Raw genomic sequence first — 15,974 nt, 5'->3', positions numbered from 1 at the left:
CCTCAAAGGACGTCACTGAACACGATGGTCTTGCTTTTTCAACAATTGACCATTGATTTATAGGAGTTATTAGATTCGTAATTTCAGATTTTTATTGAATCCCAATTCTAACACCTGGCATGGTTGCAGTCAAACCCGGGTCCCTGGTTCTTTTGCTTGGTGTCTGAGTTAACAGTCCAGTAGTACAAGAGCCCGGCCATTGCAGAAAACCCGTGAAACTAATCTTTGCCAACGAAGCCCCTTTTCCTCGATATTGTCCTTTGTAATCTTCCTGAGCTTAACTGCCAATAATCGCGAGTCCATGTCATTAAAAGCTGCTACCAGAGGATTGGCCTCACAACAGCGGTAGCCAAATGGATCATCTGGTCTGCAGGTCCCGATGGTGGGGTTGGGGCACGTTCACACAGCAACAGTGACCGCAGCATCACAGACTGAATGGTATCAATGTGAGAGTCAGTGTTAGATTCTGCAGTGCCTTAATGAAATAGGAAATGACTCCACAACTACATGATGAAAGAGCAGCGCTCCGAAAGCTCGTGCTTCAATGAAACATGCAAGACTATAACCTGATTTTGGGTGATTTTTAAATTTGTACACCATAGTCCAACACTGGCATCTCCAAATTAATGAAATGGGGGTATGGGACGGAAGGTTCGGTTAGTGATCTTAGGAGTGAAGAAATCTCTGAGAACGGGTGGATTTGAATGCTGAAACACAGAAATGTGAGCGAGCAGAATTTGAAGGAAAGAAAATCATCACCTTGGAAAAAATACCATGTCAAAACAATTGATTCCTTTGTGTTTCACAAAAGCACGGGCAGATGGAACAATTACTGCCGTGAGTCAGATTCGAGCTGAGGTTGCTGCGGCCACAATGCAGAGTACTAACCACTATACGATCACGGCATCCCACACGCAAGCACGCTAACAGCCCACAATATGTACAGTAGCAGAGGAAATGTTAGGCAGATCACCAAATGCACAATATCAGTGCTTAGCGAACAGTGGCAGATATGTGGGAACTAAGAATGGTCTGACCGTTTAATGGGCTGATGCCCCCGGAGGCTATGTTGTTTCCATCATTAATATACTGAAGGCTGAGATAAATAGATTTCTCCAAAAAATCAAAGACTCCGAGGACAGTGCAGGTTTTGTTGAAATGTATGCTTCAATAGTAATGCTGTTTAACATCAGTTAGTTCACCAGTTTTCCCCCACAAGGCAGTAACCACTGCTGCCACATAGTCCCAACTCCCAGCCCCAGAATAAGAGGAACTGAGTGGCGCAGTCGTGAAAATCCAACCGGAAAACGAGATGGGAATGAGGTCGCAGAGATACTCGATTTCTCCAGTGACACAAACGTTGAATGCACGGCACTTCTATGATGGTTTAGAGGCGCATACAATTCCGAGATTGGGAGTGCTTCTGGTCAAAGGCAGGGCAGAAGGGAAAATTTGTTCCCGTTTTTAATGACATAGCAATCTACAGTGCATCTTGCTGAGACAGCTGAGTGCCTGAACTGGAACGTGGGCGGCTGGTTTGAAGTTTGAATTTGCTTCACTATCACCCACTTCTCTGGAATGAATTCCTTTCACCATTTTTTTCCAATTGTTTGGTATCGCCCTGCATTCTGCCGCCTTCTTCCTCATGGTTAATTGCATGACTAATTGTTGTATGATCTGCACACTGCTGAATCACGGCCAATAAAATTAAATAAGTAAATATGAATCATTGATCGACATGAGAACCCAGTGGAACTCACTGCAGGCATCCTTTGTAGGTTTGCAGGCAACATCTGAATTGTAGACAGCGAGGAAAATTAACTAAGATTCAAAAGGATCTTAATCCAATGAGTCGTTGGACTGAAAAATGTAACATGGAGTTCAATCTGGATAAACGGAAGGTATTGCATTTTGGTACAACAACAAGAGTAGGGCTGATATAGTTAGTGATAAGGTCTTTTACGTAGTGTTGGAGAACACGGAAGCTAGGGGTGCAGGTACATAATTCCTTGCAGTTTGCATCACATACAGACCAGATGTTTAAAATGCATTTGGCATACTTCTCCTTTGTGTATAGGAGTTGGGACGTTATGCTGAAGTTTTACAGGACATTGACAAGGCCTCTTCTGGAACATTATGTCCAGTTCTGGTCGTCCAATTGTACGAATGATATTACTCAGCTGGAGCAGGGTCGGAAAAGGTATGCACGCATGTTGCCACGTGAGGAAGGTTTGAGTTATAATGAAAGGCTGGATAGGCTGAGACTATTTTCAGATTCGAGATTGAGGTGCTGGAAACACACAGCAGGAAAGGCAGCATGCGAGGAGCAGGAGAATCAACTGTTCACGTAAGTGTCGTTCATCAGGTTCTTCCCCGAAACGTCGGTTCTCCTGCTCCTCAGATGCTGCCTGACCTGTTTTTCTTTCCCAGCACAACACTGCCGACTCTGATCTCTCATCTGCAGTTCTCACTTTCTCCGAGTGGAGACTGTTTTCGCTCTACAATAGTGGTTTGACCGGCGATCTGATCGAAGTTTATGACTTATTGAGAGGTAAGTTCGAGTTAACGAGAGTTGACTTTTCCAAGGAGGGGGATTTCAAGACTTTTTCAGAGGAAAAGAGAGAATTTTTCTTTTAATAATAGACATGTGAGGCATTTTTCTTGAGAGAGTGTTTTACGTGTAGAATTAACTTCCTGAGGAAGTGATGGATGAGGGGACATTTGAAACATTTAAAGCACAAATGTCTCCACACATGAATGGCAAAGTGAAATTTTTAAAATAAAATCTATTCATTCAAGCCTAGTACATCAGTTATTTCCCAGAGGACAGTTAAAAGTCAACGCATCTTGAATCTCATGTGGGACAGAACACATGACTGTGGCAGTTTGCCTCCCGAACTGGCATTCGTGAATCTGATGGGAATTTCCACACAACTGATTCAGGTCATCACGAGACACTTTAATCCAAGGTATGTATTGAATTCAAACTCCACCATCTGTCATGCCAGGACCTGAAACATTTGTCCCCAAAATATTACCTGGGATTTTAGATTAACGATGCAGTAATAAAACTACAAGGACATTATTTCCACTCCGTGGGTACAGAAGGAGACAGACTGGAATGGATCAGTTTGGCAGAATGTTCAGCATGGATTGGTTGGGCCTGTTTTCATGCTGTATGACTTTCTGACTGACGCAATGGAGCAGGCTGTTGGTTGGGATTAACAGCAGCATTGACAGCATAATCGATCACCTGATGAGATATGTAATCCTGATGGAGTCTCCAGAGGTTGTTTTGCTCTTTCCCATCACGGGACTGGAGAACGGCCTCCCGCCAGTGTTACTGATTAAATGAGTTTCCATTTCTGGGGTTACTTGACTCCCTTCCAACAGTTCCCACATTTCCCTGCTTTCTCTGTGGTATCAGCATAATTATGTCTGCACAGGGTGAACAATCCTTTCTTATTCTGTCCACACATATGCCAATCCTGTTGGCCATGTTGTGACTGTGTTTTCCTTGTTTCTCATTCTCCCACAGGGTGTTTCACTGGTCAGAACAACAATTATTCATTGCCCCTTGTTCATTGCTGCCTGGCTGCACCACACAGCCGGGTACGACCCCAGCCTCGGTTGTCTGTCTGTGGGCAGTCTGCACATTCTCTCTGAGTTTGAGTTTTTATTCCTCCCTCTGTGCAAAGATATGCCGGTTACAGGCACCAGCAATGGGAAATTCAGGCTTATGGGAAAAGAAATATCGTGGGTTCTGTTGGGATGCGCTTCAGTGGGACAGTGTAGACTGGAAGTCGACTAGCCTGCTTCCCCACACAATGGGGATTCTTGAATTAAGGGTCAGCTAATGTTGTTATGGTCGTGGAGACTCTCATACGTAGGACTGGCTAAAGATGGTAGAATCCCCTGAAAAAAGGACAAGAATGAATGGGATTTCAAGAAATTAAAGTCATGATCTCTGTTCCTGAGATCAGGTTCGCATTCCAGGTTATATTTGTCGAACGTAAACATCACCGTTTCCGTGTCCCAACCCCAAGAATGACTATTTTAAAATATCACCCCAACATCACCTTCTCCAGGTTGAAGTCTTTACTGTGCAGAAGAAACTGATACTGAACTGATGCAAGCAAATGCAGCTGCCACCGCCAGTGTGAGAAACAGATCCAAATAGCAAAATCATCTTTTAAACCCACCACTGCAAACTTTAGGGCTCAACGCGCTCCAGTTGTGCCACTCAGCTGTCTTAGCAAAATACACTGTAAATCGCTATGATAGTATAAACCGGGACAACCATTCCCTTGAGCAGGAGCACACTCAACCGAGGAATTTCTTGCGGCTCTATACCATCATAGAAGGACCGCACGCTCACCTATTTCATCAATGGAGCCAAAGAGTAACGCCGCGCACTCATTTCCATCCCCATTTCCGGATTTGGGCAACTGTGCTGCAGTTTCTCTGATTCTGAGGCTGGGACTTGGGTTTATGTGTAATTATCTGCAACACTGATTATGGCCTTGAGGAAAGTGGTGAAGTCGTCGATGTTAAGCTAAGATGCTATTGAAGCATACATTTCAACAATATCCCGTACTGTCCCCCGAGTCTGTGATGCTTCTCGAAATCTATCAATCTCAGTTTTCAACATTCTCATTCAAGGGATCTCCACAGCCTCTGAGGACACCGAAGTTAAAGATTCAGCTCATTCTCAGTTCCCACATGTCTGTCACTGTTCGCTGAGTACTTATATTGTACATTTGATGTTCTTCCGAACATATCCTCTGCTAGTATACTTATTGCTGCTTGCAAGTATCCTGTTCTGTGTTCGTGGTTGTCTTTATTTTGCATTGTGACCACAGCAACCTCTGTTCGAATCCAAATCACAGCACTAAATGTTCTCTCCGTTGTCCTTTTTGAGACACACAATAAGGAATTAATTGTTTTACCTTCAAGTTCCGCTCTCTCGCGTCTCTGTGTTTCATATATCAGAATTCAAACACACCCGTTGTCGGAGATTCCTCTCCTTCCCACGATCATTAAACCTCCTTTCCGTCCCTCCTCCCATTTCTCTAAGGCAATGCACAATCTATCACTCCCTTTCACATTCATACTGTTCTGTCTGTGCTGCTGCTGTGGTCACTGTTGTTGGGTGAACGTGCCCCAATCCCACCATCGGGACCTTCAAACAAGTCGATCCATTTGGATACCGCAGTTGTGAAATCAATCCCCATGTAGCAGTTTTTACTGACATAGGCCAGAGACAATTGGAGCATCAGGCCCATGGAGAAGACCCAGGGCAGTTTTGGGGGAAAAAAAATTGAAAAGGCCATCTTTTGTGGCTTTCTGCGTTGGTCTCGCTGTAACTTCATAGGACTGATAATCTTGAAACCGAGGTAATAGTCTGGGTACTCGAGCTTGACTCCCTCCATTCCAGATTGTAAAATTCGGATTCAGCAAATATCTGCAATGAAGAATCTAATGACTACTACAGATCCATTGATTATTGTTGAAAAGTAAACATCTGGTTTACTGGTGTCATTTCAGGATGGAATCTGCTATCCTTACTTGGTGCGGCCTGCATGTGACTTCAGACACATAGCAATATGGTTGAGTCTCAACTGCCCTCTGGGAAATTCGGAATGGGTAATAAATTCTGCTTAGCCAGAATCGCCCTCATACTAATCCAGAAATATTAAAACAAATTCTCATTAGGCTCTAGCAAGAGTGTTGTGTGCAGTTTTGAAATTCGCATTATAGTAAGGATGTCATCACACTGAGAACAGTGCAGGAGATATTTACCAGGATGTTGTTTGGAATGAAGCGTTTGTGTTGTGAAGAAAGACAGGACAGAGTGGACTGTTTGTCGCAGTGCAAAGGAGATGTAGAGAAGTCATGAATGAGTTAGGGTATGGACAGATTTGACTGAACGAATTTCCCATTGATGGAAGGATCGATCAGCAGGGGCCAGAGATTTAAGGAGAAAGACAGAAAGGTTCGAACATAGAACATAGAACATTACAGCGCCGTACAGGCCCTTCGGCCCTCGATGTTGCGCCGATCAAAGCCCACCTAACCTACACTAACCCACTATACTCCATATACCTATCCAATGCCCGCTTAAATACCCATAAAGAGGGAGAGTCCACTACTGCTACTGGCAGGGCATTCCATGAACTTACGACTCGCTGAGTGAAGAACCTACCCCTAACATCAGTCCTATATCTACCCCCTCTTAATTTAAAGCTATGGCCCATTGTAATAGCTGACTCCATACGTGGAAAAAGGTTCTCACTGTCAACCCTATCTAACCCGCTAATCATCTTGTACACCTTTATCAAGTCACCCCTAAACCTTCTTTTCTCCAATGAAAACAACCCCAAGTGCCTCAGCCTTTCCTCATACGATCTTCCTACCATACCAGGTAACATCCTGGTAAACTTCCTCTGCACCCGTTCCAGTGCCTCCACATCCTTCCTATAGTATGGCAACCAAAACTGCACACAATATTCCAGATGCGGCCGCACCAGAGTCTTATACAACTGCAGCATGACCTCAGGACTCCGGAACTCAATTCCTCTACCAATAAAAGCCAGTACGCCATATGCCTTCTTCACTGCACTATTTACCTGGGTGGCAACTTTCAGAGATCTGTGTACATGGACACCAGGATTCCTCTGCTCTTCCACACTACCAAGTATCCGACCATTAGCCCAGTACCCCATCTTTTTATTACTCTTACCAAAGTGAATCACCTCACACTTAGCTACATTGAACTCCATTTGCCACCTTTCTGCCCAGCTCTGCAGCTTCTCTATATCCCGCTGTAACCTGCCACATCCTTCCTCACTGTCTACAACTCCTCCGACTTTCGTATCATCCGCAAACTTGCTCACCCAACCTTCTAACCCTTCCTCCAGGTCATTTATAAAAATGACAAACAGCAATGGTCCCAAAACAGATCCTTGCGGAACACCGCTAGTGACGGCACTCCAAGATGAACCTTTGCCATCAACTACTACCCTCTGTCTTCTTCCAGCCAGCCAATTCCTAATCCAAACCTCCAACTCACCCTCAATGCCATATCTCTGTATTTTCTGCTGTAGCCTACCATGGGGGACCTTATCAAACGCCTCACTAAAATCCATATATACCACATCTACCGCTTTCCCCTCATCTACCTCCTTAGTCACCTTCTCAAAGAATTCAATAAGGTTTGTGAGGCACGACCTGCTCTTCACAAAACCATGCTGACTATCCTTGATCACATTATTCTTATCCAGATGTGCATAAATCCTATCCCTTACAATTCTCGAAGACTTTGCCCACAACAGAAGTGAGACTCACTGGCCTATAGTTACTAGGATTATCCCTACTCCCCTTCTTGAACAAGGGAACCACGTTTGCTAGCCTCCAGTCCTCTGGCACTACTCCTGTAGACAAAGAGGACACAAAAACCAAGGCCAATGGCTCTGCAATCTCCTCCCTTGCTTCCCAGAGAATCCTATGATAAATGCCATTAGGCCCAGGGGACTTATCTATTTTCACCCTTGCCAGAATTTCCAACACCACTTCTCTACATATCTCAAAGCCATCCATTCTACTTATTCGTGCCTCAGTATTCATATCGACAACAATGTCCTGTTCCTGAGTGAATACTGACGAAAAGTATTCATTCAGTGCCTCCCCAATCTCTTCAGCCTCCACACGCAACTTCCCATTACTATCCTTGATTGGACCTATTCCTACCTTAGTCATTCTTTTATTCCTAACATACCTATAGAAAGCCTTAGGGTTTTCCCTAATCCTACCAACTAAGGACCTTTCATGCCCCCTCCTTGCTGCTCTTAGCTCTCTCTTCAGGTCCTTCCGGGCTACCTTCTAACTCTCAATCGCCCCTATTGAACCTTCACGCCTCATCTTTACATAGGCCGCCCTCTTCCATTTAACAAGGGATTCCAATTCCTTATTAAACCACGGCTCCCTCACACGACTCTTTCCTCCCTGCCTGATAGGTACGCACTTATCAAGGACACTCAATAGTTGCTCCTTGAACAAGTTCCACATATCAATTATGCTCTTGCCTTGGAATCTACTTTTCCAATCCACACATCCTAAGTCATGCCTCAACGCATCATAATTTCCCTGCCCCCAGCTATAACTCTTGCCCTGTAGTACACACTTATCCCTCTCCATCACTAGTGTAAAAATCACCGAATTGTGGTCACTGTCCCCAAAGTGCTCACCTACCTCTAGTTCTAATACCTGGCCTGGTTCGTTACCCAGAACCAAAACCAGTATGGCCTCACCTCTTGTTGGCTTATCTACATGTTGTGTCAGGATACTCTCCTGCACACATTGCACAAACACTGACCCATCTAACGAACTTGAGCTATAGCTTTCCCGATCAATATCAGGAATGTTAAAGTCTCCCATAACAATCACCCTATTACTGTCACTCTTCTCCTGAATCATCTTCGCAATCCTTTCTTCAACGATTCTAGGACTATTAGGAGGCCTGTAAAAGACTCCTAACAGGGTGACCTCACCTCTCCTATTCCTAACCTCAACCCAAACTACCTCAGATGGCAAATCTTCGTCCATCTTCCTTTCCACCGCTGTAATACTATCTTTGACAAGCAAAGCCACACACACCCCTCTTTTACACCCACCTCTGACCCTACTAAAATATTTAAACCCTGGAACCTGCAACAGCCAATCCTGTACCTGATCTAGCCATGTCTCCGTAATAGCCACAACATCGAAGTCCCAGGTCCCAACCCACGCTGCAAGTTTGATTAGATTAGATTACTTACAGTATGGAAACAGGCCCTTCGGGCCAACAAGTCCACACCGCCCCGCCGAAGCGTAACCCACCCATACCCCTAACCTAACACTACGGGCAATTTAGCATGGCCAATTCACCTAACCTGCACATCTTTGGAGTGTGGGAGGAAACCGGAGCACCCGGAGGAAACCCACGCAGACACGGGGAGAATGTGCAAACTCCACACAGAGAGTCGCCTGAGGCGGGAATTGAACCCGGGTCTCTGGCGCTGTGAGGCAGCAGTGCTAACCACTGTGCCACCGTGCCGCCCCAATTTCACCTACCTTATTTCGTATTCTTCTGGCATTAAAGTATACACACTTCAAGCCACTCTTCTGTTTACAGGCACCCTCCTTTAAGATTGATGCCATATTCCTGACCTCCCTACACTCCAGGTCCTGCACCCTAAAGCTACAGTCTGGGTTCCCATGCCCCTGCAGAGTTAGTTTAAACCCCCCCCAAGAGCACTAGCAAACCTCCCCCCAAGGATACTGGTGCCCCTCAGGTTCAGGTGCAGACCATCCTGTTTATAGAGGTCCCAACTTCCCCAGAAAGAACCCCAGTTATACAAGTACCGAAATCCCTCCCTCCTGCACCATCCCTGTAGCCACGTATTTAACTGTTCTCTCTCCCTATTCCTCGACTCTCTATCACGTGGCACGGGTAACAAACCAGAGACAACAACTCTTCAGCCACGCGCTTTTAAAGGGGAAACAAACCTACCCAGGTAAGCTTATGCTCTACCTGCTTCCGGGTCTCGGCTGCCTCTCTGGTCGTCGTCACTTCCACCTTCTGCTCCCGCTCTTTCTGTGAAGAGAGAGTGAAAAAAACCACGCTGCCCGCTTCCGATAAGTACTTTTAAAACAAACAAACAGTCTTACCTTAGCTGCTGCTCGCACTCAAAATGACCGTTAGCGTCGAAGGGTGAGTATTTATACTCACTGCTTCCCTTCCCGGCTGCCTCTCTGGTCGTCGTCACTTCCCCCTGCTGCTCCCGCTCTTTCTGTGAAGAGAGAGTGAAAAAAACCACCGCTGCCCGCTTCTGGTAAGTACTTTTAAAACAAACAAACAGTCTTACCTTAGCTGCTGCTCGCACTCAAAAAGTTTGAGAAGATGTGCAAACAACTTTATCAGCCAGTGGGTGGTTGGAATTTGGAATATACTGCCTGCATTGTTCAGAGGGGCAAAAACCTTTATAACCTGAAGAAATATTCAGATGTGAACTGGTGATGCCAAGACACATAAGGACGTGGGATAAGCATTGAAAAAACCGATTCAGTTCATTAGGCAGTTATTTTTCACAAGTGTGGTCACAATTGGCTGAAGGCCCTCCTTTGACATCCTGTCATCGGTAGTAGACTGGTTAGTGACCCGCCTGTGACAGGGCTCAATTCTCCGCTGGGAACAGTGTAAATGTTTTAAAACTGTGACTCCATTCCCAAATTCGGGCATTGAATCCTGTCCTTCCATTCTCGATGGTGCATGTCACAGGAAGGGTAGTGCTGCCTTTATCAGTGTGGGGAAGGGCTACAGCTCTCAGGGAGGCAGAGTGTCAGTGAAAGTGCAAACACGTGACTTCAGCAATCTGTACATTGTATCTGTGTTGGAATGAAAAGCATTTGACAGACTTTACTGGATTGAAGTGTTTACTGGAAGCAGGACGGTGAGGAAGAAACAGCGTAAAAACATTCAAATATGATTGCAGAAACATTTCCCTCAGCACGAATGAAATTGTATTAGACAGAGTAGTGTTTCGATACATTGAATTTGGGTTCATTTACTTTGATGAGGCTGAGTTACCAGGCTATAAAGCCATTAAAAATGATACATCAATTGCTCACTATGATGGAACATTGACTCAGGATTTCACACTGCTGTTTGGTCGGAGGGTTAGGTTGATTGCCAAAGTTAAATTGCCCTCTCGTGTCCAGGAAGTGAATTAACTAAGTTAGGTGAATTAGCCATGGGTAACGCGGGGATGAGGTCAGAAATCACAGGGTGACAGGTTATAGTCCAACAGGTTTATTTGAATTCATAAGGGGGAGGGCTCACTCCTCCTCAGGTGAAGTATACGGGAATAGGGAGAGGAGCGAGGTGTGGGTGAGATACTCTTCAGAGAGTCGACACCGGCTCGATTGACTGAAATGTTCTTTCTACACTGTAGGATTCTGTGATTTTATCAGAGAGGATAATGATGGTGTTTACTGGAGTGTAAAGCCATTAGAGAGGATGCTGGCGAGGTATACTGAGGATGAGATTTTATTCACTTGTCTTCTTGGAAAATTGAGAACAGTTATCCCTGAACCAAGGAAGACTTAGAGGGTTTTTTTCTGGTTATGAAATGTTTGGACAGAGTAAATGGGTGGAAAGTTCCCTCTTTCAAGTAAGTAAACATCTAGATGTCAGGCATTCCAATCTTTCGAATAAAACCTTTGAAGGACAAAGAAATGGTGAGAACAGAATCCTGTCACTCCGAGAATCTGTCTTTCAAAATTTTTGAAAAGGCAAATTTGGTGACATACATGGAATAAATTTCACAAGGAGAGCGACAGCGTGTGGCTAGGGAAAGGAGTAGGGTTGGGGTGCAGTCGGTCGGAAGTTGCAGGGAAACAATGTCTAATTTGGTTGACTTTAAATGTAAAGACATTTCGTGAAGATGTGCAGCTGAATAAGATTCGATTCCAAAACTCTAAATTTTGAAAGATTTGACATAATATTCCACTTAAAGCATTGTAAATGGAACTGAGCGCATTTTTATTATTGCGATGAGAAGATATTACATAATGAATGGGAAGTGACCAGTTGCTTGGAGATCGACTTCGTGCTTTAATCACATGCGTTAAAGATGTGAGGAAAACACAATGATGTTTGGTCCATTTAATCCACGGTGAAATCTGACAAAGTAACGAGCAACAAAACTGTACTTTAACCCTCTGCTTTTCTAAGAAATATTCTCCTTAAGCTGAAATAAAGTCGGAGCAAATTTGAATACAACATTAATCGTTCCAATGAGATAAATCTAATTCACTTGCGATATTATAATGAACATTGTCAGTTTGCAGCAAAACTAAAATGAAACGAACAAACAGCGTTTCTTGCGGTTTTATCCAATTCAGGTTCAGCCATATCAGAAAGGCCATTGAGCCACAACATCGCCTTTATTGCCCTCTCCATGGCTGCTTCTTCACGTGAGAGAGGAAGTCACTGAAGAAATTATGAGTCGAATGAAGGTGAGAATATGACGTAAAAGTCTTGTTCTCTGTTTGATTCTGACACAGTTCTGACTCAGAACGTATCACTGACAGCTATTCATTCTGACGAGCATGGCTATTTATTGGAATTTGCTGTCATTATAATTCTGGTGAAAACAGAAACACATTGGAATGGATTCGATCCCCCTCTGTAAATTTCTCATCCATGGCTTTCACTGCATGTAACCTGATGAGGTCACATGCCACCGCTCTGCAAAATGTGCTGAGGAGACCGAGCGATTATGGTGGTGGGTTATTATACTGTTGTTCTCCACATTCACGGATTCGAGTCACACTCTGGTTGCTAACTTCACAAACCGCTCCAGCAGTTTTCATTTGCACCTCACACTCTGGTATAGACTGGATCGTGAATCTTGTTCTTGTGCTTTACTGCACGGGAGATTGACGAGCAACAGATACCACATTAAAGTCGAAATGAAGAGCGAGAGCAGTCATTCTATTCAATTGTACATTAACTTGTAATCAGAAAGAACGCATTTTTCTTTCCACTCCACGTTCCATCTTGTCTTTCTATGAAGTTACGTCGAAAGAAAGAGGTAAAGATAACAAGAGATTGGGAGCACAACTTTATCCAGTGGGTTGTCCATGAGTATTTTAACCAAACACTTCACACAATGATCTGATCAGTATTTCAAAGAGTCACTCGGAATTGGAACCGCAGAAAACCTCTCCAATGAAACAAACCTTTCATTCTTCCACAAATTTCTGCTATGTGTGAACGATACAAGGATCCATCATCCAGCGTGATCACTGACTTGCCAACTGTATAAGGTCCACCAACTTTCTTCAGCAACACAGCTTTTGGACACAGATACCTGTGCTGTGCCCCATGTCATTTGTGGCACACAGGCCACAGCACATTTCTTCTTCCTGAGTTTATGAGGCTTGTTCCTGATCTGTCTGATCGGTTTAATAAACGTTTCCTAGCACTTCAGCCCGTCCCCTCACAATTCTGAACTTATGAATAAAATAAGGTGTTAGACCAAATGTTAAACAATGTGGAAGTATGCCACTCAGCCCATCGAGTCTGCCCCACCATTCAACAAACTCATAGTTGATCTGATAATCTTCAACTCTATTCTTCTCACTTACCTCGACAAAGTTCCATCATCTTTCTGATTAACTATCTGGCACAGTTTGAAATTAATCAACAATGCAGTCTCAACAGTGGATGCCACAAAAATGCCATAGACTCTCTGACCCCTGAGCAAAGAAATTACTCATCATTTCTGAATTAAATAGGCAATATCTAATTCTGTGTTCATGTCCATTGGCGCTCTCCTCACAGCATAGGGCAAGCCATCTGCCTGTAACTACCCTGTCAAGATCCAGTGAATATTGAGCGTTTGCAATTGTTATTATGTGATTATAGAGCTCCCCTCCACCTCCTTTGTTTCAAGGAGAATAATCCCAGCCTTACCAATCATTCCACAAAGCTCCATTTTATAGAGTTAGCAATATGTTTGTAAATCTCTGCTGGCCCTTACAGCGTCCTTACGAAGTTATAAGATAGGTGGAGAAATTTTGGCGAGGAAACGGGTTGAAATTTCAGGCGCAGATGGGAATTGAAACTTAAAATCAGAAAGCGATTGGAATTGGAATGATCCACAGAAGGACCAAATGCAGCAATGATAACTCTGACAAATGAGAATTTAATCATATTCGATTGACATTCAATTGCTTCATTGTAACTGAATTCCTCCGTGTAGTCGTCCCGGGAGCGAGTATTTAGGAGAAATGGAATCTGACCGCCCATACAAAGAAGTTGACTACAATAACATGGCCGTTGGTTGACTTTGTTTGATTATCAACTCAATTCTCGTCTCCGTGAAGCCTACATCGTCCGCGATGCACAAATTAGATTTTTAACAGAACTCTCTCATTTCCCTTGGTGGGTGCCGCTGAAATACCACTGAAGGAACTGGACACCCTCTATGACAATGCAGTCACTTAACTGCACACTCTTCAACACCTGCATATTTATTCCCTTAATTTCTAAGGCACAATTGCAGCAAAGTGCACCACCTAGAAGATTCACTGGAGTACGTCATCCAGGTTTTGTTGACAGAACCTTCAATGTTCAAAAGATTTACCGACTATAATACAAGGTTGAAGATGAACTGAAACGTCACCGTTTGCAAATTACCCTCCAAGAAACATACCAGCATGACTTGGAGAGAAATCAGTGGCAAATTCATTGAGTGATGAAGCGGTCTTTCTGGTCAAAGTGTTATACTTCAGCCCTCCAACTCTTATCATACATTTTTTAAAAAAAATTGACGATTGCATTGACCAGACTTGTGCACATTCCTTTGGTTGTTTCCTAAACTGGCGCTTGCTAAAGATCGAATATCATCCTCAGCCTGTGGTCAACAACAGAAAATATCCAAAAACCCTCTCTAATAACTGATCTCCCTGTCCAACAATCTTCAGAGTGCTGTGACTGTCCACTCCAAGATCTCTTTGTTCCTGTACACCACTCAGAATCCCCACTGTTATTGTTTCAACTTCCCAAATTCATTACCACTTATTGGTCTGGATTCAGTTACATTTGGCATTTTTCCTTTCTACCTGATTGTTACATCCCTGAGGTCCCTGAAATTATTCATCATAGTCAACTATACAAACAACGGTTGTATCTTCTGTCAACTTCTAAACCATGACTCCTACAACTAAGTTTTAATTATCGATCTACGTCAGGAAACAGTGTACTCCACTGGAAATAGGCATCCAAACATGGTTCATTTTTGGATGGGATGAACACCTGATATAACAGCAGAATCGGACCCTTGCTGTCATTTGTAAACCTGATGGTGACTCTGCAGGTTGGTCTCCTGACTGATTCCTTCTCACATGTGGGAGTGGTGAATGACCTGTCCAAGTTGTGACTGAGCAAGTGAGTTTACACTTCAGCGGGTAATTGAATCCCTTCCTGCAATCACCGCCCGCATGAAACTGACTTCATTGCGGCGTGGGTATCCTTGTGTCTGTTTAGTTTGGATAAGCATTTGAATTTGAGTTTACGCTGAGACGACTCCCAATTATCCCCGTCAACCATGTATCTTTTTTATCCTTCCTTATTCTCCCACGGAGTGTGACCATCATAGTCTGTACAGCACTTGTTGTTCATTCTTAACTGTCCTTGACCTGAGTCAGAGGGAATTTATGGGTGAACCGCACTATTGTCCAGCTGGGGTCATATATTGGCAGGTCTCGTTAAGGACGGCAGATTTCCCTTTGGAAGGGCAATGAAAGAATGGGTTTTCAGCAAATTAAAACTTTTTGTCACTCTTCCTCTGAGCGGGTTTATATTCCAAATTTTATTCATCAAATCTAATTACTACCAGCTGCCATGCTCCATTTTCCAAGGGTTGCTGATCCAAATATCGCTATTACATTTGCAGATGACACGAAGATTGGTGGAGTAGCAGAAAGCAAAGGGGATTGTCAAAGAATGAAGGATAATATAGATCGACAGGAGAGTTGAGTGGAGAATTGGCAGATGGAGTTGAATTCAGGCAAATGTGAGGTAATGTATTTTGGGAAGTCTAATTCTCGAGCCAAGTATACTGTGAACGGGACAGCCTTGGGTAAAGTTGATGAGCAGAGCGATCTGGGAGTTCAGATCCTTTGTACCCTGAATGTAGCTGCACAGGTAGATCTAGTGGACAAGAAGGCATCTGGCGTGCTTGCCTTCAACGGACGGGGCATTGAGTATAAGAAATTATACAGGATTTTGGTTCAACCGCATATAGAATGCTGTGTACTGTTCTGGTCTCCAAATTACCAAAACGATGTGCACGTTTATGGAAAAGTGCAGAGAACGTCTATGAGGATGTTGCCTGGTATGGAAGGTGCTAGCTCTGAAGAGAGGT

The sequence above is a fragment of the Chiloscyllium punctatum genome, chromosome 21 (genome assembly GCF_047496795.1).
Source record: "Chiloscyllium punctatum isolate Juve2018m chromosome 21, sChiPun1.3, whole genome shotgun sequence".
Classification (NCBI taxonomy): Eukaryota; Metazoa; Chordata; class Chondrichthyes; order Orectolobiformes; family Hemiscylliidae; genus Chiloscyllium; species Chiloscyllium punctatum.
The sequence above is the reverse complement of the archived record's forward strand: the minus strand, read 5'-3'. Positions refer to the sequence as shown.